The sequence below is a fragment of the Toxorhynchites rutilus genome, chromosome 3, assembly GCF_029784135.1.
Source record: "Toxorhynchites rutilus septentrionalis strain SRP chromosome 3, ASM2978413v1, whole genome shotgun sequence".
Classification (NCBI taxonomy): Eukaryota; Metazoa; Arthropoda; class Insecta; order Diptera; family Culicidae; genus Toxorhynchites; species Toxorhynchites rutilus.
The window spans coordinates 244949667-244977310 of NC_073746.1; the positions used below are offsets into that span (position 1 = coordinate 244949667).

The 27644-nt window shown below is 39.8% G+C and overlaps 1 protein-coding gene and 1 pseudogene across 17 annotated transcripts in view; both read right to left on the minus strand.

The window, feature by feature from the left end:
- LOC129778078 (uncharacterized) overlaps positions 1-27644 on the minus strand; it is a 171267-nt gene that overhangs the window by 76520 nt on the left and 67103 nt on the right. The window lies entirely within an intron of this gene.
- On the minus strand, positions 15986-17152 carry LOC129778081 (probable cytochrome P450 9f2; annotated as a pseudogene).

Consider the following 27644-nt stretch of genomic DNA (forward strand, 5'->3'; position numbering starts at 1 on the left):
ATACACGAGCACGAATGATAGCAGAAAGCACTTCCAGGATAATATGTTTTCCCATCAATCTCGAGCACAAAATATTTCGCTATCTATGTACGTACAACATGACACACATACCTCATGTAGCCCCATCATTTAGAACCGGTTGCAAACGATTCAATCTAGCGTGACAAGCCGTCTCCAAGTTACACTAGTAGACAGACTGGTCACACTTAAACAAATTCATGCGGATGCTCAAAAATGATCGGGTCAAGCCGCATCTCGGCCATTGATGACTAGCATCCCTGGACATTTGATCAATCCCAGTTTTCACTTTCTATGGAACGCATCGTTCCCTTACCACTGCTATCTGTAGAAAATTTCTGTCCCCATCCACACATTGATCATTGCGTCCAGTCTGCTTCGCTCGACCGGCCGGAAGAACATTATTAGACTGGATTCGAGTGTGCATGAGTTCAAGGTCAATGGCAACATCGGTGAGCATTAACCACTGCTGGGCAAAGCAGTGTAGCGTAGAAAATGCTCATATATAATGCATCCGAATATACTGGTTTGTGAGCTGATGTTTAAACAGTAGTCAATGTGGAATGGTTTCATAAATATTAACGTGGTTTTTGCCAAGTCTCGAACTTTTTCGAGAGTTAAAGTAAAAATATCCGAATATATGGGACCGTCTACAATAATCCGATATTTGACCGGGAAAAAGTTTACATTTATGTGGAGGAATCGGGAAACCAAAATCCACTCCAAAATAGACCCTTTGCTATATACATTTAGTCCATCGAATCTTCCAGTGGCGATAACAATTCTGCAAGATGTTAGGATACAACCCAACATCGAAAGGAGGTTGAAACATGACTGGAAATCAGTGTTTGACTGCGAGACTGTGGATCAGTATTTCTGCAGAAGCTTTAGTAACATTGAATCTTGATTAGCTGCTTAGTTTATGGGAGAGCCCCTACTGGTCGATAAAGTAAAGTTTAGACAGCAGGTTGTTCTAAAAGTGTTTTTCTTTCAGCGGCGAACATTTTTCCAATTGTGAGTATCTTAGTTATCTCAGGAATCTATTTGTTTCTTTAAAATTCAATTTTCTATTGTTCATTGCTCTCCACTACTTTTTCTCGTCCTTTTGACAGTTTACGGATTCCTTATAAAAATTACTGGTCATTGTTGGAATAACTGAAACAATATAAATTTTAATACCCGGTCTGAAGTGAATTTTGCCCCAGGGGAAAAATCGATCGAAAAAAGGCATTTAAAAGAGGCGTGGTTTGGCCTATGGGATGAGTCAAAATATCCCATCCATTGTTCCTCAAAGTAGTCTCAACCAGTGAAAATATTATGAGGGCTAGTGCTGGCCATCAGGCGAAAAATGAAAATTGCCTCAGCTGTTTCGTAATATTTTTCCTTTCTTGCTATAATATTCGAGTGCTCAAATCCCAAATTTGGGCGCAATATCATGCAATCTATTTTTTTATGACTTTTCAAAGTCTGACATACTAGCATTTTTTATTTTTATTTTTTGAAAGAATGTACATTACTTTGAAACGCTCTGCACCTTCAATCATAGCTTGGTTTTTTTTGGCGTCAACGGAAAAGTTGTTCGAAAAATTTTACAAAACAAATCTCTTTCATTAGATATTGTAAAAATTGATCATATTACCCCACAAAAACAAAAAATATGAAAAAAGGGATTTACACAGGCGATTTGATATTTGTGCAACCATCACATTGACAACGTGCAAAATAAAAAATACTTGCGTGTGATTAAGTAAGCACAAACACTATAACCTAACGGTAGGTAAACCGACACGGTATGTCTTATTTATTCATCGAGTGGCCGCTGTCGTCCGATCGCCTGTGATCATCGGGCATCCAGATGAATCGTGAGGAAGCGATTATCTTTTATTACACAAGAATCATTATTCCACATCTCTTAATCACCTGAATCTACGTTTGGCAACACATAACAACAACATCAACTAGTGCGTGTGATGCAAAACTACAACATCACTCTTCACCAGACGGCATGAAAATCGATGCGGTGCCTCAAGCGAATAAAATGACATCACTGTGTGTGTATGTTTGTTTATTGATAGCACGACAGCGGAGTCTTTCGTTGGGTGGCACACGGTTCTCCGGTGGAAATCTCCCAAGCTCCCAAGTGAAAATAAATTACGAGCGGAAAAGGAATATAGCCTTGTTTTTACTTCCGGTTTGTTGATAATGGCTCTAAATCACCAACAATGATGTATACCCCCAACTATATGTGTTCTGGCTACACCGGTGATGTCCCTGCCGCATCGCTGTATATTTTGGACGATGAGGAAACGAACGGAGTAAGAAATGTCAAAAAGAGAAAGAGGAAAATGTTAAACTGTTGCAAAATTGTGAAAAAGGAAATAGAAGAAAGTTGAAGAAAGAAAGTTGCTGAAAGTTATTAGGAAGTTCGAGAAAAGTTTGAAAGACCGTGTGATTTGGAAGGAGAGGCGTTTGCTAGTTCACTAAGCTGAAATTCGAATTTGAATCGGTTGCTAGAACGTCAGATAGAGAATGAATTCAAATTATGAATAGAAGTGGGATTTGAATAGATCATTTTCAGGAGCTCATGGCACTGAACTGAAATTTGAAACAGAAGGGAAACGTCTTTCATTAAGGGTGCCAAATCAGAATACAGGTCACGTTTTTATGAAATAAAGTTAACGTGAATAACTATTTTTGCCGCGAACGGATTTTAGCGATTTACATATCAAACGAATCGGAAATTCCCTAAGATTTGTTTGATATGCTATAAATTACAATCCCATAGTCTGTATATGATTTAAATTGATGAAAATTGGAAGCATTCCGATTTCCTCATATATTTGCTCTGTCCATTTGTATGCTTTCCCGAAAAATCGTAAGATGTAAAGTCTCCGTGAACGAAGGAATAGAAAAAGAACGAACAGGGAATATTTGCGTAGAGTATAAACGATTAATCTCGCTGAGGCAAACTTTCATTCTTCGTGAGGAAAGCGACTGCACAACTTCGTTGCTGTGGGAACTGGAGGGCGAGGGATCGAATGCCTTTCTCTAGGTAATGGTGGTGGAGGAGTAATATGATGGATAAAGTAAAGTTTTTCAAGGGCCGTTTTGAAGGTTAGAGACGAATGAACTGAAGAAGTTGAAAGTCTCTCTAATTCAACCAGTAAGGAATGAAGGCAAACTTTCAGTATCGATTAAGGTTCTGAGCTACACAATTGTGAAGGAATCATCAAGCTAGGTTATGGTCAGCTCACCAAGAAAATAAATGTTCCGGAATTTTGTCAGTGATTTGGTTTCGCATGACGGTAGGAAAACTCTCTCCACAAAGGATGACAACTAAGCTAATCTGGACTGGCAATATCAACAGCAAGGGCTTCTGTTGAGAAGAGTGCAAAACGAAGATAAGTGTGTGTATATTAACACATTAAGGACCGCACGTTTTGGGGCAAACTTGAACGCTTCATTTGTTCGGATTCCACAAATGAGATCGTTTCCTTCGATGTGGATGAGACGAAGGCGAGGCATCGGTAGGCCTTGTTAGATTCTTGGGAAACCAAGGATTGAACCTTCAAGTGTAGAAAACACTGGTTATTTCGTGATCCATCCGTAACAGACGGAACGCGAAACACGAGAAATTTCGTGAGCGGTCCGCAATATGTTAAGTTGCTTCAAGCCATCGATATATGGATATTTGTGTGCATACGTGCGTGCTTCATTACCCTGTACGTAAAAACAGTGCATCTTCGCTACTGCTCCCGTGTGCATTGGCCCTGTAACGATGCAACAATTGCCTAAATTTTTATGCTATGATTGACGATTGTTTGGCGTTGCAAATTATGCAGCCGTAATGATAAATATAAACAAGGAAGGGAGATAGCGGGAGGGAAACATTTGCGCTGGAGTATTAGTAATGAATCTCTGATGAGGCAAACATTTGGCCTTTTTCCAAGCAGTTGACATTGTTTGTTTTCTGTCATCATAAAGGCTTCGTTAATGTCTTTGACATTGCATCAATGCATTGAAATGACGCTATGGTGGAGCAGGTGTTGGGGTTGTGCACCAAAAAATTATTTGGGGAATGCCAAGTTATAATAAGTTATTAATTTATTTTGGTTTGCGTGCCAGTCGCAAAACTGCTTTCAAGTAGCATTGCATTTGCGCTAATCTTGATTATAATGAAGCAGTGCTACTCTTTTCGAGGTTGTTGAGATTAACAGATAGAGTTTATGGTGATGGCATCTGGAGGTTGGAGAAGATGGTGACAAATTAGGCATCTGGAGGTTTTAGGGTGCAATAAATGATTCTATGGTGGTTAGATACACCTCCCCCTCTCTTAGGGGGTGCTGCCACACAAATGAAACACAAATTTCTACATTACTCGAGAATTACCCAGCAAATGAAATCAAACTAGGCATATGGAGGTTTTGGGGTGCAATAAATGTTTCTATGGTGAATAGACACTCCACCTCACTCCTTAAGGGGGGGCTGCCATACAAATGAAACACAAATTTCTGCATTACTCGAGAATTAATCGAGCACACGAAACCATATGGAGGTTTTAGGGCGCAATAAATGTTTCCACGGTGGTTAGACACTCCACCCCCCTCTCTAAGGGGGGGCTGCCATACAAATGAAACCCAAATTTCTGCATTACTCGAGAATTATTCAAGCAAATGAAACCAAATTTGGCATGTGGAGGTTTTAGGGTACAATAAATTATTCTTTTGTGGATTGATACTCCTACTACCTCCCTTAGGGGGGGGGGGGGTGTATTTTAGGGGGCATGAAACGTTTATATGGTAAATAGACACTCCCCCCTCTCTCTCTAAGGGGAGAAGAGGAGAGGGGTCTGTCTTTATTCTATCATATTTTCTGAATCAAACATTTATTTAAAAGTAAAAGGTAAATTCAACGGGGTCGATTAGAGGATCAATCAATGAACATTTCTGCGATTGGACTCATGAACTTGCGCTTAGTGAGAAAACATGAATGTTTGAAGTATTGATAACAAAAAACAAATTTTGGGCGGGACGAAGTTTGCCGGGTCAGCTAGTTCCTTATAAAAATTACTGGTCATCGTTGGAATAACTGAAACAATATAAATTTTAATACCCCGCCTGGAGTGAATTTTGCCCCAGGGGAAAAATCGATCGAAAAAGGGCACTTAGCTGATGGTGACTGTTGATGAAAAGTGAATTACGTACGACAACCTAAAGCGAAAAAAGTCGTGGTCGAAGCGCGGTGAGCCGGCCCAAACCATCGCCAAGCCCGGATTGATGGCCAGGAAGGTTTTGCTGTGTGTTTAGTGGGATTGGAAGGGCTCAACTATGGCCAGACCCTCAACTCGATTCTCTACTGTGAGCAGCTTGACCGTTCGAAGCAGGCGATCGACCAGAAGCGGCCAAAAATGATCAATAGGAATGGTGTTGTTTTCCACCAGGACAACGCTCGGCCTCACACATCTTTGATGACCCGCCAGAAGCTTTGGGAGCTCGGATGGGATGTCCTATTGCACCCACCGTATAGTCCGGACCTGGCTCCAAATGATTATCATCTCTTCCGGTCCATGCAAAACGCTCTTGGTGATACTAAAGGGTGTGTCACATCAAATTGCATCACGGAAAAAACGCTGTAGAAATTCGCCCAGTAGACCGATCCTTTTGAAAATTTTAGACAGTAAAATAAAAACTATTAAACAACTTTTGGCATTTTCTTTTTATTCATACTTCGAGCCCAAGCCCGTATGCTCGCACCTTCCTCTTTACCCCGTCCATAAGGTTCTGTACAACGTCAGGTTGTAGTTTTTTTTTGAACAGAAATCCATTTTCTCTTGAAGTCCGCCTCCGATTTGACAACTTTTTTTTTCTTCCGGAGGGCCTGCTTCATAATCGCCCAATATTTCTCTATTGGGCGAAGCTCCGGCGCGTTGGGCGGGTTCATTTCCTTTGGCACGAAGGTGACCCCGTTGGCTTCGTACCACTCCAACACGTCCTTTGAATAGTGGCACGAAGCGAGATCCGGCCAGAAGATGGTCGGGCCCTCGTACTGCTTCAATAGTGGTAGTAAGCGCTTCTGTAGGCACTTCTTAAGGTAAACCTGCCCGTTTACCGTGCCGGTCATCACGAAGGGTGCGCTCCGCTTTCCGCAAGAGCAGATCGCTTGCCACACCATGTACTTTTTGGCAAACTTGGATAGTTTCTGCTTGCGAATCTCCTCCGGAACGCTGAATTTGTCCTCTGCGGAGAAGAACAACAGGCCCGGCAGCTGACAAAAGTCCGCTTTGACGTAGGTTTCGTCGTCCATTACCAGGCAATGCGGCTTCGTCAGCATTTCGGTGTACAGCTTCCGGGCTCGCGTCTTCCCCACCATGTTTTGCCTTTCGTCGCGGTTAGTAGCCTTCTGAACCTTGTATGTACGCAGGCCCTCCCGCTGCTTGGTCCGCTGGACGAATGAACTTGACAAATTCAGCTTATTGGCGACATCCCGGACCGAACTTCTCGGATCACGTCTAAACTGCTTAACTACGCGCTTGTGATTTTTTTCACTGACGGATCATCCATTTTTGCCGTTCTTCACCTTCCAGTCGATGGTTAGGTTCTCGAAGTATCGTTTTAGTACTCTGCTGACCGTGGATTGGACGATTCCCAGCATCTTACCGATGTCCCGATGTGACAACTCCGGATTCTCGAAATGAGTGCACAGGATTAATTCACGACGCTCTTTTTCGTTCGACGACATTTTTCCAAATTTACGAAAAATTGACAGTGAAGCATGGCCAACGTGATCTATACACTCTTATCTGATTATAAGCGAAAGTTGAAGATATAATTCCTAAAAATTAAATTTCTACAGTGTTTTTTCCGTGATGCAATTTGATGTGACACACCCTTTAATAAGGAGGGGGGGGATAATGAAGTTGCCTTCTAAATGGCAACAAGTTTGCGAACAAAACGGCACATATTTGACTTAAATAGGATAATTTTAAGTATTTTAAATAAATCGTCAAATTTCGATCAGAAATATGACATTTCTTTTTCCCCAACCCTGTATTATTCTGCGAGCAGAAAGAATCATCAAACAATTATCTTCAAATTATTCTACAATAAAAAAAAAAAACATTTCAGGGCGACCAAACTGGTAGAATGGTTATTTCAAAGTTTTCGATGCATTATAAAAAAATATCCGCAGTTATAAACAAGCGTCTTGAATTAAACTACAGCGTAGTTCTACGTCAACAATGCGTTCGTGTCTTGAACACTACCTTCTATATTTTTTTTCGGAAGGCGAAGAAAACCTTAATTGTGAGAAATAATAAAATAATCGATGTATAAATAAAAAAAAATAATACAGATTGTCAAAAATAAACGTTTTCGTATATTTTGTCCGAACAATATAATATTAGGCTAAACTGACCAGACGTCCCGCATTTCAACAAAATGTACCGCGTTAGATTCCGTCCCGCGAAACGTCCCGCATTTGGCAAAAGAAACGAAAATGTCCCGCGATATCAATATATTTCAATATCACAATTTGATCATGTTGATTTTCTTAAATGGATGAACCTCAAAAAAAAATCTTTTATTTGGCAGACTGCTCAAGAGCGCTTCTAATGCATCATCGCACCGACATTAGGCTTTTTGTTTAGAGAGTGTCAACTGGAAGCGACAGCAACAAAATTGGAAAATGATTTTCATAAAAGTCCCCTATTGATCCGCAGGGACCAACGTGAGCCAGACGAAAAGTTCATCTTTAGTCCCCTAGCTCGGTCAGGGCTTAACGTTTTAAATAAGCCGGAAGAACTAGTGTATACTCCACAGGAAGAGGCAGAGTTGTTTTATGAAGTATCGTAAATGAAGCACTGGCCGGTCTTACGGAAGTTGGCCGGAACCTGAACCATGGCCGATGAATAGATGTATATCGGCGTGTTATTTTACCTTTCCGTGGCTTTAGTGGTCGCCTGTTTCTATATTTTGACCATTAGCTCAAAAGTTTTCTATCGGGCGCAGCTGAGGAATGTTGAGAATGCTGGTGCTCTTCGCGACAATGTTTATCTCCAGCCGATCCATCCTCCAGTGATCATTTGGCATAATGGGCTGATCCCAGGTTCGGCAAGCACTTCGTATTATATATCTCCCCGTTAACCATATGACTCGAAAGAAGAGCGGCTTGGACATTCCCTTCACGTCTGTCAGAGAAGGGCCTTCTTCGAGAACTTGATGTGAATGATATATTCGACGTCATCGCTTACCTGGGAAACGTAAAGTACCCGGTCCCCTGCCATTCGTTGAATTCTAGCATTAAGTACGTCTCGTCTTTCATCATGAGTACGAAAAGAAGTTTTTCACTTCTTTCGCCAGCACCTCAAGCTACTCCTTCTGGGTGATTGCCTGCTGCTCAGATAAGGCCGGTCTCGTCTGACGCTTCCGCATAAAAATGTCCATTTTGGCCAGATTTTTCTCCACCGTTTGCTTCGATCTCCCGGCTTAAGGAGCGGCAAAGAGATTTTTTTTTTCCAAAATATATATTTTTATCAAGGCTCATATGGCGTTAGCCTGACGGGGCCGGAGTTCAATATTTTGACAGTTTTTCTTATTATCTATGTTAGTAATATGTAACCGATTACTCGCGGTCGGCTCGAGGTTAGTATTACAAGTGTTCTCGTAATTGGGATGTTGCTGTCTCCAATGCTCTGTACGTGTGCCCGACACGGGATACTTCCTATTGGGATGCAGCTGACCATTAATCAGCAACGCCCCCCTAGTATGTACCCCATATCTAGCGTGGTGCGTCTTCGGCAAAGAGATGATATTGTAAATACCAGATCGGCTATATCTGGCGGACACAAAGTGCCTCAGGATATCCAACTCCTTCACTGTGGGGTGGATCTTGCAGTATGGAAAAATCATCATGTTGCTTGACAGTGCTGCTGCTGCGAATCACGTTACAAATAATGTGTATGGATTCGGGGAAGGAAAGTATGTCACATTGGGTGGTTTATGACATGGAAATGGGAGAATGGATGAATCGGTGTTTTATAAAGGAAAACATATGGTCTAATGTGGGAATGAGGATATCGGCACAGCACAGCCTTCAATCATTTTTGTTGTAGACTTAATAAACGTAAGATTTAAAGAAAATTTGTTCCTATAAATAATCTTTCATCGCCATCCGAAATTAGTCCATTTTTTTGTGTCGATGAAAAATGATTTGGAATTTTCGAGCATTCCATTCGGTAATTTGCAGAAAATTGTAGAATTTAAATCGTGCTTGCCAGGCGTAAGTGCTCTGATTGAGCGAGTGATTTTCGAGCGTAAACAAAATCTAAACCACCGAAAAATCCCAACTGAGTGCCGGTACTTATAAAGAAATAATACTGATCGGTTTAGACTCGCTGAACTATGGTTTATGTTCACATAAAGTATATACGTAACGTTTTGTTTTTTGTGTCCCGCGTTAGATCTCTGACCATCTGGTCACTTTATATTAGGCTGTCAAAAAAGTCCTGCGGTATTTACGCGAGGTGTCGTTGTAAGCGTGTAGTTCTAGTTGTATTCATTGTATCGAGTCATACTATAGCTTGTTGGAAAGGTATTTTTGCGCTTTAATATAGTCTTTGACAGTGTTTTGTTTGGTTAAGTCGTTCGTGATTTATAGTGTCGCAAATATGGAGCAAAATAAAGAGAAAATCCGACATATTTTACTGTACTACTATGACAAAGGCAAAAATGCATCTCAAGCTGCCAATAAAATTTGTGCAGTTTATGGACCCGATACAGTTTCCATTTCCACCGCACAACGATGGTTTCAACGTTTCCGTTCTGGTGTAGAGGTCGTCGAAGATGCGCCACGCTCCGGAAGGCCTGTCGTCGAAAATTGCGACAAAATCGCTGAATTAGCCGAGAAAGACCGGCTTAGTAGCAGCCGTAGCATCGGCCAAGAACTGGGGATAAGTCATCAAACCGTTATTAACCATTTGAAGAAGCTTGGATTCACAAAGAAGCTCGATGTATGGGTGCCACACACGTTGACGCAAAAAACATCTTTGACCGTATCGACGCATGTGAATCGCAACAAAATCGACCCGTTTCTGAAGCGGATGGTGACTGGCGATGAAAATTGGGTCACGACAACGTGAAGCGCAAACGGTCGTGGTCGAAGCCCGCTGAAGCGGCTCAGACGGTGGCCAAGCCCTCATTAACGGCCAGGAAGGTTCTGCTGTGTGTTTGGTGGGATTGTCAAGGAATAATCTATTATGAGCTGCTTCCCTATGGCCAAACGCTCAATTCGGACCTGTACTGCCAACAACTGGACCGCTTGAAGGTAGCACTCATGAAGAAGAGGCCATCTTTGATAAACAGGGGCCGCATTGTCTTCCATCAGGACAACGCCAGGCCACACACTTCTTTGGTGACGCACCAGAAGCTCCGGGAGCTCGGATGGGAGGTTCTTTTGCATCCACCGTATAGTCCGGACCTTGCACCAAGTGACTACCACCTGTTTTTGTCCATGGCGAACGAGCTAGGTAGTCAGAAGTTAGCCACAAAAGAGGCCTGTGAAAATTGGCTGCCCGAGTTTTTTGCCAATAAGGAAGCGAGCTTCTATAACAGGGGTATTATGAAGCTGGCATCTCGTTGGGAACAAGTCATCGAACAAAACGGCGACTTAAAACAGATGATTGTAACTAATTTTATGAACAAATGAAAATTCAAAAAAATACCGCAGGACTTTTTTGACAGCCTAATATATTGGGTGAAGGGACTATAACAGCGGAAGTCAATAATCGCATTCCGATGCCGCTTTGAAAATGAAAATGGTGGCTTCTTTACAATGACACTAATAGACCGGAATTGAAGTTAGGAGAGTTTAGTTACACAAAGAAAATGTTAAAGCGAGACGAAGACGAAGACGAGATGAAGACAGTTAGTGCGAAATCGCGGTAGTAAATGAACACATGCATAAACGGAAACGGAAATGGAAAAGGAAACGGAAATAGAAACGGAAACAGTAACGGAAACGGAAACGTAAACAGAAACGAAAATGTTAAATTTCATGTCATTTCGATAGCATGATAAATTCTTTAGGTGTCGGATTTGGGAGCCAAGCATTCTTCAAAACTGTTCAAGTTCAATTTTAAGCTGTACATAGAGTCGAAGTTTTTTGTTCTTTGGGAGAACCTGAACCTGCAAAGTTCTCTTAAAACAGTGGCGTAGCATAGCTGAGTGACATCCGAGGCGGGAGTCGTGGGTGCCTCCCCTCCATACAAATTTAGTGTTCAAATATTTTGGCGTAATCTAGGTTCGCACGAAGTATTTGTTGAAAGTCCCACTACACGATTAGTTGTAACACATTCAATGCAGTCCAATGATTGTCATCGTCCAGGTTAATTTCAGCGGCCTTCATAATGTCTACGGAATCATGGAATCTCTAACGACAGCTCTCTTTCCAAAATTTAGTCGTATAAATTCGTAAGCTAGAGAATGGACTCTTCAGTTCGTCGTCAGATGCTGACATGTGTCGAGCTTGAATTGCTTCAAATATGTCGGCTACTTCCTTAGACGATTTTGACCGCCTTTTTGATAAGGATACAATTATAATTTGATATTACAATGACGCGGACCCCGACTAAAATGATGAATTCACTCCATTGTTATCCGGGGTCCGGATGGTGCCTTTTGAATGGCTTTCGACTAGACTGTTCCCTTCAACAGAAAGGAAAATTGCCAGTGCATTGAGTCTAGTCACAACCTTAGCCAGAGATAATCCTTAAGTTTGCCAATATTTCTATATCCTATTGATGTTTCATTAACCAAAATTGTTAAGTTATTTCAAATTTACGTTCGTTTTGTCATGGATAAAATATAACTGACACCACTGACATACATTTGAATTAATGAATTGTAAAGATATAAGCTTGCTATTAATATTTAATTTCAAAATCTTCTAAATTCCCATTGTCATTGCTGTTCTATTCATGACTATAATTCTCTTCATTACAATACTTTACACAATTATTTCACATTTCTTATGAAATTTTCAAAATGAAAATAACAATGCTTCATTAAAACTCGCATATTCGCAGCCTTCAAATGGGAAGTTTTGCAGGAATATTTATTCTTGTTTGCTTTTGGAAACCTTATGCGGAATGTACAATTGTTTCTAGTATTCCCAATTTGTCATTTCAGTCATATGAATTCCTTATGAAATGATCAGGGCAAAAGGTGAAGGGATATTAAACATATTGAATTTGCATGACACATCTTTACTTGTTGCATATCATTTTCAACCTTTCCATTTATATGTATTTTTTATAATACAATGCCACTTTGCCGCCAAAAATAAACTTTACCAGATTTCCAGATTGCACCTGCTACAACTATTCTTACCAATTACGAGTACATAAATAAAAACCCACGTACTGTTCCGTCGCAATGGCCAATTAGTGGGGTTCCACTATGGAATCGTGTTACACAAAAAAGAAACACGCGAGAAAGCATAGGTTGGGGGTAAATATTTACCGTCTCCGGCGGATATTCTTCTTAAGGAGGCACGAGGGCATTTTTCGAACATAGGCCACGTTGGGCATTGACCTGAATTCTTAGCCGGTGGCTGCTGTTATAAGAATGACAGTAAAATAAATGCATGTGTTATAAATTTTCTGAAACAAAACAGTTACTCTTCCCCAACATTCCATCGCCATTGAACCTATTGTAGTACACAATAAAAACTGACATTGGTTTATGCTTGAAATTTATTCATGACATTATCAAGAATGCACCCCTAGACCCTTGGTATGAATCGCAGCAGTAAATAGTGACTTATCCTTCAAGAAATCAATGTCTGGACTTCTTCTATTAACGGCGAACGCACGAGCAAGGTTCGAACGAGAATCTCCCACCTAAGGTTAAATACAGAAACTGAAGGAGGGAAACAAAAACAGTTACAGCCACGACGCCTCGGCGGCATCCGGGGGAGCTTACTCCACTAACATGCTTCGATGATTGGGGGCCACCAATATTACACCACCCGGTTTAACGGTGGAGCGGTGGGTAGAAAACAATAAAATGGTTCGGAACGATGATGCAGAGATTGGAAAGCGTCTGGGAGTCTAGGGAAAATCTAGGATAGCTAAAGGGTGTTTTTCTAGGAGAGCTGTAGAAGTTTTTTTCATGTCGGACTGAAATTGACTCTGAAATAAATGTATGGTGTATAATTGAATGAAGAATGGTTCGTGAATTTATATTTCAAATATAACTCCCGGGTACATATTTTACATTCTTTTTTTTTCAATAGGCCAATACAAGATTATCCATATAATACACCAAATTGTATGAACTTATTTTTGATTGAGTGTTCTGGTTTTATTAATGAATAACTGGGGCTCCACGTATGCCACGATGAACTTTGTGTAGTCCCGCAAAAAGTAGTTCACGGGTATCACATCTAATGTTCTCGGTAGCAATTGGGTGATAAGTTTTTTGGGACGATGTACTTGTTGAATTGATTCTACTGTGTAATCAGCTGGGATCATTCATCATCCAGATTAATGGCGTTCATTTTTCGAAAAATTATATTGACCGTTGAACTTAAAATATTCAGCATCCTAATTCGTTGAACGTGATATAAATGTCTACAAATTTCAATTGCGATACATGATTGAAAATATATTTTCCTCTTTTCATTCAACGTTCCAAACCGCACAGCAACACCAATCCACAAATTGTTCAGGCCAATTTGTCCAAATCCATCGATGATTATACAAATTATCCCACGATCTCCATTACGATTACCATTACGAAGTTATGGAAATTAATTCGACCTTGTTAGCGAGAACGCTTACAGCATGCACACTAGGCATCATCGGCATAAGCCGGCGAATTGTCGCGTCTTACCCATCAATCAATGTCATTTCCGGCTGGTCGTGTTGTGGTTATACTCTTAGCTAATGGCGAACCAGCTGTGCTTGCGTTCTCTGCCGCCAGAGATGCATTTTAGGCTGCTGCAGTTCACTTTGCGAATGGCGAAAACAAGAATGAATAAATAACGATCGATTTATATGCACTAGTGGATTTATGATTGTACGAGGCCAAGGTCAATCCAGAAGTATGCCAAGTCTTAGCGGGTGAACAGCTGCGGGACAATTAATAACGGATAATGGCTTCGGGATGTTTTATTCACTCCATAGCTTTTGTTTGGAAATGTTTCGTAATGTCAACAGTATTTTTCAGCTCGATGGTTTTTGATCAGATGTGGAATTTATGAGCGCGGTTCATCCAATATTTATCTAAGAACTGTTTATTGATAGTTGAAATATTATGCAAATGAAATGCGGGATCGATCCATAATATATCAACGTTAACAGCCTTGAGCAGTCCAAACTGTTCCAGTCATTAGGACTCAATAAATTATCAGCTCCATAGAGTCATTATCTGTATGAACCATTCTCTACTATCGCCTCAAATGTTGCTATATCTGGAGAAAATCACAACAAACGGGAACATAAATCGTCTGAGCTCTGATTGATGGTCGACACATCCTAGACATCATCAACTCTGGAACAGTGAAAATATGTCATTAGTGGTGGGCAGATTCTGGAGAATTTAGCATTCCTTGTATTCAAATGCGCAATAACGAACAGGTCTTACCTAATTGTGAATCGGTCGAGCAGTTCAAGAGTAACATGTTTTCAAAATGACAGTATTGGTAGAAACCCGATGTTTTAGACCGCTTTTGTTCTGAATGATTAGGCTGATCAAACGTACCGTTTTGTAAGGGACAGTATCGTTTTTCGACATTTTTTGTTTGTTCCGTGTTTTTATCAATTTGTACCGTATTTTCAATATGAAGAAAAAAATTATTTCTTTTTATTATTTTTAATACATTGTTCTCGAATGAACATCTTTGACGTTTTTTGACGGATTGTGACCCTTTTTCCAAAACATGAAAATGTCCTGTTGTTCTATAGTGGTTTTTTACCAGAGAAGTATACTAGTGACTTACAAAATGTTTCAAAAAAACTAATTAATTGAGAGGAAATACAGGAGGCAAAATTTACAAAACATTGGGAAATTTTCACGATCCTGCGTTGGGGTACATTGAAAGTGAAAGGCTGGTCTAGAAAAAGCGCAACAGTTTAAATGGATTGTATTAAAGTCCATTCCTGAATGATCAGAGATTCAAAATACCATCAGTATAAAACTTCCTGTTCAGACAGTGGAAAATATTTTGTTTGATGAGTGACAATGATTAAATTATTTATAATTGATTAGACAAAAAGGTGGTACAGTGAATCCGTGTCAGATGTAAATCGTCTGGAGTAAATGTTTTCAGAAATTGCGAACGTATTTCTAGAATGTAAAGAATTCGTGAAGTTCCATACGGAAGATAATTGCCAAACAGAACTTTGATCTGAAACATAAAAACTTTCATGTTAACATTTTTAACAATTATAATCTTCTTCGCCAATTCTCTCTATCATCTATATATTTCTTCACTTTAGAGAACAAATTAGCATCTATCAGTTTCTGATTGTTTGGTTTTATTGTATTGTATTGTATTCACACAATAAGATTTTTCAAAATGTATTGGGTATGCAACCTAATTTGTTCCGTTTCCACAAGATGGCTCAAGGTGCTATAAACATCTGTGAACCAAATATTGTTTACAAGCGTTTGAGTTTTGCATAACGAGTTTATTTTTTACTGCGTTGAAAATGTGGAGTTTTGTTGCAAAAGAAAAAGCTTGCGGAAAGTTTAGATTTTATGTTTCCATTGGAAGAAAAATGCAACTGAAGCGCATCGAATGCTTGTGGAAGTTGTGACTCTGTACCATCGGATAGATTTTGCAGGGAACGATTTAAACGATTTGAATGTGGTGATTTTAATGTTAAACACAACAATCGTCCGTGTCACACTACAATAGATCGAACTAATGGTCGCAGTGGTACAAGCTCCTACAGAAGATCGTCCGTGTCAAACGTGAACAGAGCTCAGAGCTCAGAATTATTAGGAGTAACTTGACAATTCAACTTCTCGTTCTTTACTTGGAAAAGAACAATGCAAGTTGAACTATTCTGAAGAAACGTTGTATAAAAGCTCCGGCGTGTAAAAAATCCGGCGTCTTTCGGCTGCTGTTCATCTTTCTGGTGCTTGAGAGCTCCCATTCGAACCTCCATTAGCATATGAATCATATCGTTCCTCACGATACCATGCGCCTGTCACTGTTTCATGTTATCTGTAATCATGTTTCTGAAATATTCTGTCAGGTTTGTATCTCCAATATCCATCTTCATTCATCATTGAACGTGGCTTGGCTCTGAGTAGAAGAAATTTAATTAACACGATAACCGATTGGAAGTTAAGCATTTTTTTGCCCTTCACATAGAATTCATTTTCACGATCGCGCAGCGAATCCACCTTGATCCCGAACGCTACCGTTGCGATTACATCGTTTGCAAGTCGAGAGCACACATCCTTCATCTCGTACTCCAGTGTCTTACCGGATTTCGCTTCCGAAGCGAAAAACTCCACCATCGATCGGCCGCATTCTGCTACCAATTCGAACATATGTCTCATTTTGCTCCCCGTGAATGCTGGACTCAGCGTCGCTCGCATATCTCTCCACTTCTGTCCGCGCAGAGCGATTAGCGAGTTCAACAAAAACACAAACTGTCGAGATTATCATCTGGGTTGCTGTTGGTCACGGCCGGTGTGTGGTCCATGAAGTTATCGAAATCTTTCACAGCGAGCTTCTTGATAACCTCCGGATCGCGTAGCATATAAATTGGCTACATGAGGTCATACATCCCCGCGACTCTGTGATGAAATAACAATCACACTTATCATAATATTTGCGATTGTGAGTGTTTATCAAATTTACTCACCTAGCGTCCGGATAAGCTTTGTAGAGCTTTGAGAGGAGCGAGCAGATGTCAGTCTTGCGAAATAGCATCGGAGCGGTGCTACCGAACCCAAACGTGGGTTTGATGCATGGCACCGGCTTCGTCAGGAAGTACTCATACTTTTTCGTAACGTAGTGATAGATCAACAGGATGATGGCACCGATGGCGCATGCCAATAGCAGATCCACTTGAATCATTTCCGAGTTACTCTGGCGACAATTTCCAACCGAATGAATCGATTCTCCACCCGTAGTGCTCGGAGGGTACCAAAGTATAATATTATCAATGGTTATCATTTGTCGAAATATGTTGATACACAATCGAACAGGTAGACTTTTTAAAACGGTACCCGATTTTAAAGCCGTACTAAATACACCAAAATGTGCGTATCTCCTGGACAAAACTCACGAAATGATTTTGCCATCTTTCCCAAGCTGGACTTTAGTGCGGAGATTTTTAATGTTATTGTTTTGACCCATTGCGTGTATTCGAGCTCTACGCGAATACCTTTGTTTATTTAGATAGCCGAGCGAATACACACAGACTCGATCTTTCAATGTGAGCTGGCGACATACGTGCAATGTTTCGTTAGTACATAATTTGGGCGTTGGTTATCTGAATGCGTAGACAGAAGTTTCGGGTCGGCTAAGTCTTATAAGTTGTATGAGAGTTCTATCAACAAATTGTTCTGATGGGATTTTAATTGGTAATTATGATTCGCGCACACATGAGTCGCAACATTGGAACCAGGGAATGTTCATAGGCACATTGAGACGATCGTGAGTTCAAAACATAGGCCCCCCAATCGACCACCTTTGTGAGTTATTGTAGAATAACTACTATGCCGAAACAATCGTCAAGTTATGGAGATCGATTTACTGTATACTGCATACTAACCAATCTCCGTGTATATTCATTGAAGTCCACCAGGAGTATGGACTGGACGCAGTTCAGGCGACAATTGACCAGCAATCATACCAGCGGAATCTGTCCATAGAACGAACGTATCGCTTACTCTACAGCAATTGCGAGAGAGTGCTTACATATTTCATTCTTGGAAGAAGAAAGCAATGATGAACACTCACTCTCTATTGGGTCAGTAAGTAAAATGAGTAATGATTTTAAAAAATCTTCATCACACAAGAATCCAACTAAAAATTTTAATTTATTGTCAGAATTTCAATCGTTTGCAAAGCCCACACAAAATGTACACCACATTCCTCGTCTATTGCTTGAAGGAGCCAGTCGCATTGTTCTCGGCATCCCTCACGGGTACCGAAGTTGATATTTTTGCACCTTTCTCAGTCAAGTGGTTCTTTTTCTCTCGCATGTTATAGCCGTTGTTCCGGCCAAAACCAAATTGAAAAAGGCCTTAACGTGATACAGATCATGAAAGATCTGGTCAGATACACTTCTGTATCTGAAATTCGTAGGGTTAGACCGAAAAAATTAAGAGTTATCGTACCGGAAGCACCGTAACCGGAAGCACGCAAACGAGATTGTTGCTGAACAAAATTTATTCCCTCGCATGGTTAAAAAAGGGAGGGAGGGGGTGGGTGGGTGCTGATAGCTGAAACGGGTCTGACGAGCGAACAAATAAAAAAATAAGGAGTAGACAAGTTCAAGAAACTCCCCTCAACGGCAGTATGAATCTTGGACTGTTGTCAACTCGGGAAACTCTCCCATGATGGGGATAAAACTAAATTTAAGCCGTCCGACTCGTTCCGAGTCACCTTGCTGGTGCCGTCCTTCCTGTCGACGTTATGGTGGATAAATTGAGGCTACCGGTGCAACTCTTCGTGCCAAAGCACAAGACTTACCAAAAACACGCTGAGCCACTTGCGGATAGCAGCAAAATAAAATTTTAAATTGCGCTTCTTCACTGGCCCAACAGCGACAACACCCAATCTCATCACACAATATCTTCTCCACGTTGCCAGTTGACGAAATGGAAGCGAACACAGCTAACGAGGGCACACCGTTCATTTTCCAAGGGAATTTCCGGCGCTAAAATGTAACCACTCCCAAAGTTCAAGGATAAGTCCCTCCGGTGATATCCCCTATTAGCTTGCCTAAAAAATCGAGTGCAGCGGACAAGCAAAATCAGGTTCCTCCTGGCTTCCGTGGGAATAGTTCAACTTCGAACGACCCAGCACTCGAGGGGACATCAAAAACCCCAACTGTCCCTGTTTTTCCGTTAAGTTCTACTTGCAAATCGGAATTTATAAAGTTGTTAGAGTTTGTGGATCAAATCGCAATGCTTCCAGTAATAAAGACACTTTTGCAACAATTCTTTATTTTGACGTAGGACTACGTCTTTCATTTCTATACCGGGGTGTAAAACCAAAGTTTCGAGAACGAAAGCGTTACGCTGGAGACCGAGATTTTGAGCGTTAATAGCTCTTAAACAACTGAACGAAATGGTATGATAAACACTTCATTTGAAAGATAAAATGTCTACGCGTCATATACTTGTTACTTTTTCATCCAAAAACTTGTTTCAATAGTCTTAAAATTGCTTTCAAAACAGGCTATTGAAATCAAAAATCGGTATATAAGCGAGCGGCGCTCGTTAACCCACTCAGTTATGATTGAACAGCGATTGGAGCATGTTGTCGCTGTTGTTGTGAAGCTAATTTCGTTTATCATGAATGCGCTGATGAACGGTGTCACCAAGAGCCTGTTTGTGCACCTAAGGCCAAAAGGGAATCCATCAGGAGGAGAGTGATGCCACGGTTCCGCTTGAAACATCGGAGCAGCCGCCACACATACACACACACACATACACGCGTGGAATTCTCGTTGCTATCATCGTTGCTGAAAAATAATCTGCCAGTTCCCCTGGGAATTGAAAAATACATTCATGCGAAATAGTTTATTTTAATGTTTTCTATCCATATAACACTGCAACCAAATACATTTGGTTTTGTTATTTTTCAATCAATCGCAATTAACAGGAAAGCTTCTGAATATTTTTTTCCCCATCAGTGGAAATTTTCGTATCCAATATTGGATGCATAACATGAAAAACGGAAAATGTTTCACATCGCGAAAATCAAGTCATTTTCGAGCGATTATTTGCTTTCTACTCATATAATGCTTCGACCAAATACATTTCGTTTTGGATTTTTTCAATCAAGTGCGATCAACGTAAGACCACGTCTTTCGGCAATTTATTAAAGGTGCAATGAATCTTTAGGAATTCCCGCTCTACGCGCACTAGCAAACAATGTTTACTCAACAATTTCTCAAACTAGAAATGGGTGTTGTGAGAGAGGATTAGCGAACGCGAAAACGACAAACGGGAGAAAGATACGTTTGGAGGTTGAAGGAAATTGGCAGAAACTTCTTCATTCTATCATTCAAATAATGTGATTCATACCACATCGTTTTGCCAGAAAGAGATTATTAATGCTCAAAGGATGAATCGAGTCCTCCGAGGAAATTACCCAGCGCAAATTAGAGTCGACTATCGATTGCGGCATTCGTACACAAATAATTTTATAATGCAGTTTCACCAAAGTGATTTCTTCGGATATATTCACTACATCATGTCATGTATTTCATATTCTTCATAAGGAAATCCATATCCATGGCACCTATCGGTAACGAATTATTATCGAAACCACGATTTTCGCTAAATGCTCCTTTCAGTTCGGCCTGTAAAAAACTTTTCTGTACTCTAATCCATCAAATTTGGAGCCCTGAAAAGGGCCGTTGATTATATGCTAAGCTAATATAGCACGCTCTCCTCGGATACGATGGGCCAGCTGGATGTCCTTGGGCATGATGTGACGCGTTTTGCATGGATAGCACACAAATTGGTATCTTCGAATAAGCCTCCTGCAGCGTCATAACCGCGGAACTTTGGAAGCGCAAGTCGGTTTTGAAGTCCTGAGCAATTCCACGAACCAAATGCTGCAAAGGTAGCTTACGGATCAGCAATTCGGTCGACTTCCGATAGCGATGAATTTCACGCAAAGTTCCCGGTCGATAGCGATGTGGCTTCTCCACCTATCCTGCTACTGGTGCGCTTATCCGAGCTGACTTCGTGTGTCTTACCACCGAATGACTAACGAGCTGTCTGCGAAAGACTAACGAGCTCGAGTCCTCACGGTGCGAGAGTAGAGTAAGAAATGAACGAAAGCAAAGGAAGTGTCATTTTATAAACCATAAAAGTATAGAATCTAAATCCCACCCTTATTATATTCGTGAGTATACAGTAAGCTTATACAATAAAGAGGGTGGGGTTTACATTCGATTCTTTTATGTTTTATAAAATGACACTTCCCTTGCTTTCGTTCAATTCTTACTCTACTCTCGCACCGTGAGGACTCGTTTCATCGGGACTAAGCAGACAGCTCGTTAATCTTTCGGTGGTAAGGCACCACGAAAGCAGCTCGGATAAGCGCATCAGCCGCAGGAAGCGTGAAGAAGCCACATCGCTATCGACCGGGAACTTCGCATGAAATTCGTCGCTATCAGAAGTCGACCGAATTGCTGATCCGCAAGCTACCTTTGCAGCATTTGGTTCGTGGAATTGCTCAGGACTTCAAAACCGACTTGCGCTTCCAAAGTTCCGCGGTTATGACGCTGCAGGAGGCTTATTAGAAGATACCAATGTGTGTGCTATCCATGCAAAACGCGTCACATCATGCCCAAGGACATCCAGCTGGCCCATCGTATCCGAGGAGAGCGTGCTATATTAGCTTAGCATATAATCAACGGCCCTTTTCAGGGCTCCAAATTTGATGGATTAGAGTTCAGAAAAGTTTTTTACAGGCCGAACTGAAAGGAGCATTTAGCGAAAATCGTGGTGTCGATGATAATTCGATACCGATAGGTGCCATGGATATGGATTTCATAATGAAAAATATGAAATATATGACATGATGTAGTGAATATATCCCCATATCGAAGAAATCACTTTGATGAAACTGTTTATCGTTTGTCGTTTTTAATTGTTGGGAAAGGGCATTATTTCTGCTGACTAAATTCCAAGAAAAAATCCATTCCTTCTTTAAGCGTGATTCATTCTGCTTCGGATCAACGGAACAGTATGATAATCATTTCATACAAAAGATAAAATGTCCAAGAGTTATATGATTGCTATTTATTGAGTCGAAAAATTGTTTCAATAGCTTAATGATAGCTTCGAAAACAGGTTATTGAAATCATTCGTATCCGTATGTAGCGCGCCCACTTGGAAACCCATTAATCTTATTGGAATGTGAGATGGGGAAGCTCATACTTACGTCTATGCATTATGCTGTACACTACAGACTTTTTTTCTCCGTACTGATTAAGAAGCCGACCGAACTATCGGTCGACAAGTCAGTCTGCAGTCGGCGGGGGCTCTTAATTTCGTTTTTGCAGGTCGAACCGAAAAAATTTCAGTCGAGTTAACTCTTTTTTACAGTAATGCTTTTGAATCCGGACACTTTGCATTACATTCAATATCATACCACAGCCATAACATTTTTTTCATGTTGAATTTATGCGATTATTAGTTGCTAATATAGTTACTGATAGTTTCTTGATAGTTACTTATCAATCGCATTAATTCAACATGCAGAAAATGTTGTGGCTGCGGTATGGTATTAAATGTAACGTAAAGTGTCAGGACTCAAATACATTACTGTATACTTACTTCGATGTTATTCGTTTCTCTCTCAGGGTAAGCAACGAATATAATAAGGGTGGGGTTTAGATTCTATACATTTATGGTTTATAAAATGACGCTTCCTTTGCTTTCGTTCATTTCTTACTCTACTCTCGCACCGTGACGACTCGTTTGTTTGGGACCAAGTAGATAGATAGTTAGTCTTTCAGTGGTAAGGCACACGAAAGCAGCTCGGATAAGCGCACCAGCCGCAGGATAGGTGAAGAAGCCACATCGCTATCGACCGGGAACTTTGCGTGAAATTCATCGCTATCGGAAGTCGACCGAATTGCTGATCCGCAAGCTACCTTTGCAGCTTTTGGATCGTGGAATTGCTCAGGACTTCAAAACCGACTTGCGCTTCCAAAGTTCCGCGGTTATGACGCTGCAGGAGGCTTATTCGAAGATACAAATTTGTGTGCTATCCACGCAAAACGCGTCACATCATGCCCAAGGACATTCAGCTGGCCCATCGAATCCAAGGAGAGGGTGCTATATTAGCTTAGCATATAATCATCGGCCCTTTTCAGGGCTCCAAATTTGATGGATTAGAGTTTAGAAAAGTTTTTTGCAGGCCAAACTGAAACGAGAATTTTCGTTTGGATGCCATACAGCATCGAGAAAATTCCGGAAAGATCTAATCGTTGCTGAAAAATAATCTGCCAGTTCCCTGGGAATTGAAGAATACATCCATGCGAAAGAGTTTATTTTAATGTTTTCTAATTATATGGCGAACACAGCGACCAAATACATTTGATTTCGTAATTTTTCAATCAAGTGTAATTAGCTGGAAAGCTTGTGGACGGTTCAACCCGATGTAGTATACAATTTCTATCACTTTGGGGCACTTGTGATATATTTCGGAATGAAAGAACTCAGGCACATATTACACTAATATAAATATCACTATATTCTTAGTTCCGTCCTCGCGTGCATTCGACACTTGTTAACTTGATTGGTTGGAAATGTAAAAGACCTCTTGCTTGCATTCGACATGTACTTTTTATAATGCTTAAACTAAAACTCTACACAAGGTAGCTTCTATTCTAGAGGAGGAGGAGCCAGCAAGGAAATATGTGAGCGCGTTCGATTGGTTCGAACGGGTCAATACGGAGAACAAAAGGGTAGTGGTTGTTTCTGTGTGTTGTCATTTCACACTTGGTTGAAGTGGGTTAGTTCTGCATAATGTTACGCTGCAAGGGTGAGTGGTTGTTATTTAATATTATCGTATGCAGCTGTGAGCTTGTGACATAAAAATGCATTTGGCCTACAAACATGTATGACGATAATTTATGGCGTGGGAATGAATTTGTGGGAATAGGATCGTTGGGATTTTATGACAAGTGGGAAAGGATAATGGTAATAGGTTATCCCGCTACACCATCCCTCTTTGGGAGAATGATGTAACCGGGTGGAATCATTTATTATTATTATATTCATTATTATTGGGTGTTATAGCTTCTCCTCTTACATATGGTTATCTAACTATATTTACAGGTTGTGATAAATTCGTAAATTTAATTATATAGTGTATTTAATTTATAATAGTTTTAATTTGTTCTGTGATGCTTATTGTATAATATTTGTATTTAATGATTGTCGATAATTATGATGATAATAACAGTGATGATTTTAATAATAATTATAATTGGGAAATAATTGAGTAAAAATGAACTTAATCTCTGATACGTACCAAATTTCTAATACCCCCTTCCCCCTAACGGAGGAGGGAATTATAAGTAATTAATCTATTTTTATGTACAGTATGAGTGTTTTGGGTTTTCTCATCTAATAATGTCGCGTTTGGGTGATTTATTGATATGACCTTGTATGGTCCTTGATATACCTTGTCTAGTTTTCTTCTGTTTTCGTTGGTCATCATAACTAAATCATTCTCATGTATTTGTATTGGGTTTGTATTTTTCTGCTGATCTTCACGACGCTTTTGTTTGATTCTGTCAATTATTTCTTTTGCTGATTTTGTTGCCGTTTTGAGTTTGAATTGTAATTCTTTATGATATTGCTCGATATTGTATACGGGTTCAATGTGTGATTTTAGGTTGTATGGCAGTGTTGCGTTTCTGCCGAAAACTAATTCAAAAGGTGTGTATGAAAAATCTGTATGTGGAGTGGTGTTGTAACAGAATGCGTAGTAAGGCAACCAATCATCCCAGTCGCTCTGCGATGGGTTGATGAATTGTCTCACGTATTCATTAAGACAACGATGGTTTCTTTCTAAACTTCCGATTGATTGCGGGTGATAGGGGGTAGAAAATTTTTGTTGAATTTGGAGTAATTTTGAAATATTGTCAAATAATTCATTCTTGTATTCGGTTCCTTGATCAGTTTGAACAATTGACGGAGTACCGTATACGAGAATGCAATTTTCTATAAATGCTCTCGCTATTGTGGATGCTTGTTTGTCTGGGGTTGGTTTTATTATTACATATTTGGAGAGGTTACATTGGATAGTTAATGCATATCTATTTCCTGAATTAGATTTGTTAAAAGGTCCGATAGTGTCAATAGATACACAATCAAAAGGTTTTTCTGGGGTGGGTATTTTTATAAAGTTTTCCTTGGTAGTGGTTTTGTGTTTATTTTGTTTGCATTGTATACAATTTCTAACATATTCATAAATTTCTGATTTCATTTTGTTCCAGGAATAGAGTCTACTGAGCTTTTTATATAATCGATTGGCACCTATATGTCTTCCAATTGGTGCATCATGATAATTCTTCAGGATTTTCAATTTTTCTTCTTGGCTTTCTATCACACGCTTGGGTGTGTAGAGCACTATTTGCAAGTTTTTTAGCGAGTCGTTACAAGTCTTCTTGAAGAATTGAACGCTGCATAATTGGAATATCACGCTTGATAACGCTAGAGCTATCGCGCTTATTCTTAATTTTTTGGCCATATTTTCAACTTTCTGTAATAGATTCCCTAAGGTCTCTTTCGAGTTGCTTGCAATTTTTGTATTTGTCGACATTAATTCTTTGAATCCTGTTTTATTTTTAATTGCGCATTTCATATTATTAAATTCATTCTCGCTAGCGTTTTCATTATCTTCGAGTGCGCGTCCGCATTGAAGTTTGGGTAGTTTTTCCCATTCGGTTGGTTCAACTGCCTCGTATACTTTGAGTTGATCAGGCTCATTGACATCGAGTACAGTGTTATTATTCAAATGTTCGTATTCCGTCTGATTCATATTTTGTTCTTTTCTTGTCATTGCTCTCGTTTGAACGGCTAGGACGTTTATTGTTTTCAAAGTTTCAGAATCAATTGCTATTCGTGATAATGCGTCGGCAGTTACGTTTAGTTTTCCTTGTACATATTGTACGTCAAAATTAAATTCCTCTAAATCTAGTCTCATTCGTGTTAATTTGGAAGATGGATTCTTCATTGAAAAAAGGTAAACAAGCGGTCTGTGGTCTGTCTTTACCGTGAATTTTCTTCCGTATAAGTATGGTCTAAAGAATGTTATTGCCCAATGAATGGCAGTAAGTTCCTGTTCAATTGTTGATTTATTTGCTTCACCTTTGGTGAAGGCTTTACTTGCGTAAGCGATCGGTAATTCGATTCCATCGCAATCTTGGGCCAATACTGCGCCACAGGCAGTCTTTGATGCATCGGTTATTAGTGTGAATTCTTTTTTAAAATCGGGAAATTGTAAAATTGTGGGAGAAATCAGTGCTGATTTTAAAGAATTGAATGCTTGCTGACATTCAGAGCTCCAATCGAAGACTGCATTTTTTCGAAGGAGTTTGTTTAAGGGATGCGCAATTTGGGCAAAATTTTTAATAAATCTTCTATAATAGTTGCAAAAAGCAACGAATCGACGGACTTCATCCGATGTGTTTGGTGTAGGGTAATTTAATATGACTGAAAATTTTGATTTATCTGGTTGGATGCCAGATGCGGATATATTATGACCTAGGTATGTGACATCTGGTCTAAAGAATGAGCATTTTGCGGGGTTAAGTTTCAAATTATATTTTTGGAGTTGTTTAAAAACTTTTTCCAAATTACTTAAATGATGATTTATGGAACATCCGACTACTATAATGTCGTCAATGTAAAGGAAAGCACACTCTGGTGGTAAGCCGCTGAGTGCAATTGTCATCATTCTTTGGAAGCTGTTTGGGGAAATATTTAATCCGAAAGGTAGTCTATTGAATTCGAAATGACCGTTTGAAGTAGAGAATGCTGTTAGTTTTTTGGAATTTTCGTCAAGTTCTATTTGGTGGAAACCTGACATTAGGTCTAGAGTAGTAAAGTATTTGGCTCTTCCTAAATGATCGAGTATTTCATCTATTCTTGGAAGGGGAAATTTATCTGGTGTAATTTTTTTGTTGAGCTGGCGAAAGTCTACCACTAATCGCCACTTTTTATCTTGTGTATTAGATTTTTTTGGCACTAAAAGTATAGGGGAATTATATGGAGAGGTTGATGGTTGGATGATTCTATTTTCTAACATATTTGATATTTGTTTATTTATTTCTGTTATTTGGGCCTCTGGAGTTCGATAATTTTTTATGTAGACGGGGTTTTTGTCGTTGAGTTGAATGTTTTGTTTATAAAAGTTGTTGGTAGTTAAGAAGTCATCTTTTAAAGCGAATATTTCGTTATAGTTTCTGCAGAGATTTATCAGTTTGTGTTGGGCTTCACGGGGAGTGTTAGTTAGATTTAATTCTTCAGTTAATTTTGGTATACGATTAGGGTTGTTAGTTGTGTTGTGGTTGATTGTAAAATGTGTTAACGGTTGGGTTAGTGGCTTGAAATTTTTGGGTAGAAGTATTTCAGACGTATTGGTATTAATGATTTTAACGAATTGTGTTTTAGAGTTAACTATGGAATTTGCGCAAAATACTCCAGGTTTGATTTCTTGAGAAATTATGACAGTGTCTTCTTTTATATGTGGAATTTTTATTTCTTTGATAATCTGGCATCTGGGGGGGATGACTAGATGATCGTCCCATGTGTCATGGATCGGTACTTCTAGATTAGTCTCATTGAAGAAAAAGGATAGTAACCATGTCTTCAAACACAGATTACATTCATATTTTG